Below are 5666 nucleotides of genomic sequence, written 5' to 3'. Positions count from 1 at the left end.
GGCTATCCATCACCTCAAACATTTGTTATTTCTTTGTGTTGGGAACATGCCAACTCTTCTAGTGATTTTGAAATATACAATAAATTATGGTTAACTACAGTCACGCTACTGTGCTATTGGGCACTAGAATGTATTCCTTCTTATCTAATTGTATTTTTGAAGTTCTTTTTAATTCTGGATACATATGAGTTGTACATATTTGTGAGGTACATGTGATAGTTTGATGAAGCATTAAATTGTGTGATAATCAAATCAGGATAATTGTAATATCTGTTCCTAGCACAAATAAATTTATCATTTATTTGTGCTAGGAACAGTCCAATTCCACTCTTTCAGTTATTTTGAGATATACAGTAAGTTATTGTTAACCCTAGTTACCCTATTGTTCTACTGAACACTAGATCTTACTCCTTTTATCTAACTGCTTTTGTACTAACTAACCATCTCCTTTTTATCCCCCTACCCCATTACCCTTTCTAGCCTCTGGTAATCATCTTTCTGTTCTCTATTTCCATGAATTGATTCTTTTTAGTTCCTTTATATGAGGGAGAACATGTAATATTCATATTTCTGTACTTACCTTATTTTACTTAATGTAATATCCTACAGTTCCATTCATTGGGTTGCAAATGACAGAGTTTTATTTTTTGTGGATGAATACTATGACATTGTGTACATAGAACACATTTTCTTTATCTGTTTATTAATTGATGGTCACTTAGGTTGAATTCACATTTTGGTTACTGTGAAAAGTGGTGCAATAAACATAGGAGTGCCAGTACCTCTTTGATATACTGATTTTCTTTCCTTTGGATATGTACCCAGCAGTGATATCGCTGATTCAGATGGTAGTTTCTTCAGTATGGGTAAAGGTAAACTAATTTATATGATAAAATTTCAAGACATGAGATTTGACATTCATTTTCCCTCTCCTGGTGAGTCAGAAGATTATAAAACGGGAAGCTCTGTGAGTCAAAGCCTCAAATATAAAATGAGACACCAAAACAAGCATGGGCAAGAGAGGTAGCACCTTGATCAACCACACACCAAAACTAGCAGAAGCCTGTACATTAACTAAGAAAACAATTGAAGAAAAGCTTCCCTCAGGGTAGGTCTAAAACTATGCAGATCCAAAATGAGTTTAAAGAGTTTTGAAAATTGGAAAGCTATCATTCCTGGCTGCAAAGGTTTGGATTGTTTGTTCATTTATTAATTCCATTGCGGTTTTGGAAAAAACAGAATAAAAATGGAAGTGATACGTGATGAAATTTTCTTTCTCGTATAAAATTTACCTTAACATTAATTGTTGGCAATGTAATTTTTTTTTTTTTTTTTTGAGACGGAGTCTTGCTCTGTGGCCCAGGCTGGAGTGCAGTGGCATGATCTCCGCTCACTGCAAGCTCCGCCTCCCGGGTTCACACCATTCTCCTGCCTCAGCCTCCTGAAGAGCTGGGACTACAGGTGCCCACCACCATGCCCGGCTAATTTTTTGCATTTTTAGTAGAGACGGGGTTTCACCGTGTTAGCCAGGATGGTCTCCATCTCCTGACCTTGTGATCTGCCCGCCTCAGCCTCCTAAAATGCTGGGATTACAGGCGTGAGCCACCGCGCCCAGCCAGCCCTCTGTAATTTTTTTTTTATTTAAAGACAGTGTCTCACCTTGTTGTCCAGTCAAGAGTGCAGTGGCATGATCATAGCTCACTGCAGCCTCAACCTCCTGGGCTCAAGGGAACCTCCTGTCTCAGCCTCCTGAGTAGCTAAGGCTACAGGCACACACCACCACATCCAGCTAATTTTTTTGTTTTCTTAATACTTTGTAGAGAGGGGGATCTTGTTATGTTGCCAAGGCTGATCTTGAACTCTTGGCTTCAAGTGATGCTCCTGCCTTGGCCTCCCAAAGCACTGAAATTACAGGTGTGAGCCACCTCATGTGCTGGCATTGTAATTTATGCTGTTTAATTTAATACCACAGCAAATATGTATAGATCAGTGTATTTTATGTCAATTGAAATCCAATGACTGGAGCAGGAAGTGAGATTCATATCATGGAACTCAAGACTTGTAACCTAAGTCTTTATAACTATTTGCAGAGCAAACAATGCTTTTTTCTTTATTGTGAGATCATATAGGAAGTGGAAATATATGCACTACCTTCCCTGTTATATTAAAGAAGCTATGGGAAAATGGTGTATGTACAGGCAGAGAGGTGACTTGGATACCAAACAACTGAAAACACCTTCTTGCATTTAAATTTTGGATTACTTTGCCTTTAGAAATAAGGTATGAGTAGAATACAACTTGGCACTTCAAAATTTGAATTTTTAAGAAGTTTTTCCTACATAAAAATATTTTCCTAAATAAAAATATATGAGCTACCCATTTGTGGATATGATGTATAAAATGTGTAAAAAGAAATTATGGTTTAATTGTTTAGGAAACAAATAATTTGAAATAGCTTTGATTACTAATTACCAAATTACCTGAGAGAGAAAGTTCAGCTGAACCTCCGATACACTAAAAATAAAGTAATATTTTTTCATGGTAAAAAATGCTTCCTTTTCAACCAGAACAACTCATTGTAATGTGTTCCTGTGTGAAAATATAAATGGATATTTTTCCTGCTATTTTTTTGATAATTAAATGAGTCTTAGTAATAATATGCCTAAACCTAACAAGAACATATTAGATAGTTTTGAGAAGTTTAGTTTTGGTTCGTAAAACTCTTGTTATTATTTACTTATTTATTTTTATTTGACTATTTATTTTAATACAAAGCTTTGGCATCAGCAATTTTATAAAAATTAAAATATACTAAAATAAATTCTTGTGTGGCGTGATTGGTATATGATCCACAAAAATAGGTTCTTTTTTTTCTTTTTTTCTTTCAAGGCAGTCAGTCAGAAAGCAGGCTTTTTCTCTTCAAATAAATATGGACTATTTCATAAATTTACATGGCATCGTTGTGCAGAGGTCACATTAATCTCTGTATCATTCCAATTTTTTCGTATATGTGCTGCCAAAGAGAGCACCATAAGTCTTGTAAAAGTGTATTTGGCTCATGTGTGGAATTGACTCGATTCAGACTTGCTAAGACTGGGAGATCAAAACTCTTATTTAATGTCTTCAGGCGGTGGCTCAAGCCTGTAATCCCAGCACTTTGGGAGGCCGAGACGGGGGGATCACGAGGTCAGGAGATCGAGACCATCCCGGCTAACACGGTGAAACCCCGTCTCTACTAAAAATACAAAAAATTAGCCGGGCGAGGTGGCGGGCGCCTGTGGTCCCAGCTACTCAGGAGGCTGAGGCGGGAGAATGGCCTGAACCCGGGAGGCGGAGGTTGCAGTGAGCTGAGATCCGGCCACTGCACTCCAGCCTGGGCGACAGAGCAAGACTCCGTCTCAAAAAAAAAAAAAATGTCTTCAGGAACATAGCCCTGTTGAGAATATCACATACATTAAGTAAAACAAGACAATTTTTCCTATTTGGGAACTTGAATGAGTAACATACCTACTTGATCTTTCTTCCCTTACTATTTGATATGTCTTTTATTTATGTATAAAAAAGTTATAGCACATTTCTTAAACCTTTCACGGAATAAAAGACAATTCCATTATTCATTTTTCCAGTACAATATGAACTCAGCTATGACTTGCAGCCTCCAGAAGTGTCAGACGAGTCAGATGACAGGTAAATTTTAAAGCCATTTAAGAACCTTTAGTAATGGAAAACAGTGCCAGCATCTGCCTCATTTTGAGAAAAAAAAATTTAATTAATTAATTTGATTCAATTCCCTTATTTGCTTAAAGCTATATTCTAAATATTTTGGAAATAAAGAAATATAAGATATAGTAACAAAATAGTGAACAGTGCAAGACCACCAACTTAGTAAGCAGCATTAATTAATGTAGTATAGGCCACTGTTTCCAAGACTCTGATGTTCACATAAGTTACCTGATGATCTTGTTAAAATGCAGGTTTTGATTCAGGAGGTTGGAACAGGGCCTGAGAATATGTGTTCTACCAATGTCCCAGGGGATGCCACTGCTGCTGGCCTATGAGCTCCCTGGAGGTTTGAAGGGGACGAACCAAAACTGCTGTACATGACACAGGCAACATTTTAAAGGGAAGAAAGAAAATCAGAAGTGACTCAGTGTCAGGAAAAATTGTAAAAGACCTTGAAATGGGCACACACACAGCAAGATTACTGGGCATTCTATTTTATGCAATCACCTGGGTTATCTGATTCCCTGGGTATGCCACATTCATTGCCTTTAAGATATTTTACAACTCTGTAAATAATGAAGAACTCACAATAATGCAAATTATTCCTAGTGAGGGGAATGAACTTTGTCTAACGTATTTCCAATTGATTGTTGTAACTGCCCAATGGGTTCACCTTACTGGCTGTCTAGACAGAGCCAATTTATCAAGACACGGGAACAGCAATAGAGAAAGGGTAATTCACAATTCACACAGAGTTGGCTGTGCAGGAGACCGGAGTTTTATTATTACTCAAATCAGTCTTCCCGAGAATTTGGGGATCAGAGTTTTAAAGGATAATTTAGTGAGTGGGGGCTCGGGAAGTGGAGAATGCTGACTGGTCAGGTTCGAGATGGAATCATAGGAAGTAGAAGCTGTCCTCTTACACTGAGTCGGTTCCTGGGTCGGGGCCACAAGACCAGATGAGCCACTTTGTCCATCCAGGTTGCGCCAGCTAATCCATGGAGTACAGGATCTGCAAAATATCTCAAGCACGTATCTTTGGTTTTACAATAGTGTTGTTATCCCCAGAAGCAATTTGGAGAGGTTTAGAATCTTACAGCCTCCAGGTGCATGACTTCTAAACCACAATTTCTCATCTTGTGGCTAATTTGTTAGTCCTACAAAAGCAGTCTAGTCCCCATGAAGAAAGCGGGTTTGTTTTGGGAAAGAAGTGTTTTTGTCTGAAACAAAGCTGAACCAAAGTAACCAGGTTCCTTCCAGAGTTAGTTTGGCCTATGACCAGGAATGAAGAAAGACAGCTTGGAGGTTAGAAGCAAGATGGAATCAGTGAGGTCAGATCTCTTTCACTGTAATAATTGTCTCAGTTATAATTTTGCAAAGGCAGCTTCATTATTGTCTTATAAATATTGAATTTTATTTACATTAGCAACTCAATTTAACATTTCTTATTGCATATGTGCATCTCCTCTCTGGATTCTTCTATAAGCTACTTATTACAGCCTCACGGCTGCCTTGTTGATTAATGAGTAAATAAAATATTTGGCCTGTAGTCATTTTATGTTTGAATGAATCATAACGCTACCCTTTATAAAATTATCTTTGAACTAAGGAAATAGTTTATTTAAGAAATAGAGCTTTGACATATAGGTAAGAAAGATTTAGGCCAAAAGGATGTTAAGAAAAATACATTCTAGTAAGAGAGAGATGAGAGAGGAAATAGGACAAGATATTGATGCATTTATGTAAGCAGCAGGTAAAAGTTTTCGGCGGTGAGGGTGGGGGAAGAGCCAGGCTATCAAAAAAGCATTTCAACACACAGGCAGTATTTAAAGGAAATTAGTCTAGATATTGAGAGAACAGAGTACATGAGATAAAAAGAAAAATGAGAATTCCTAGTATTGAAGTAATTTGTGACATGGTGATGGACATTTAGACCAAGAATT

General features: G+C 37.4%; 1 non-coding gene across 1 annotated transcript; it reads right to left on the bottom strand.

The window, feature by feature from the left end:
* Window positions 1-2923: 2923 nt before the first annotated feature.
* Window positions 2924-3029, bottom strand: LOC111551809. Its single transcript, XR_002734473.1, has one exon. It is a non-coding gene; the product is annotated as a U6 spliceosomal RNA (small nuclear RNA).
* Between the last annotated feature and the right edge of the window lie 2637 nt (window positions 3030-5666).

Source organism: Piliocolobus tephrosceles, chromosome X, assembly GCF_002776525.5.
Source record: "Piliocolobus tephrosceles isolate RC106 chromosome X, ASM277652v3, whole genome shotgun sequence".
Classification (NCBI taxonomy): domain Eukaryota; kingdom Metazoa; phylum Chordata; class Mammalia; order Primates; family Cercopithecidae; genus Piliocolobus; species Piliocolobus tephrosceles.
The sequence above is the reverse complement of the archived record's forward strand: the minus strand, read 5'-3'. Positions and strand labels throughout refer to the sequence as shown.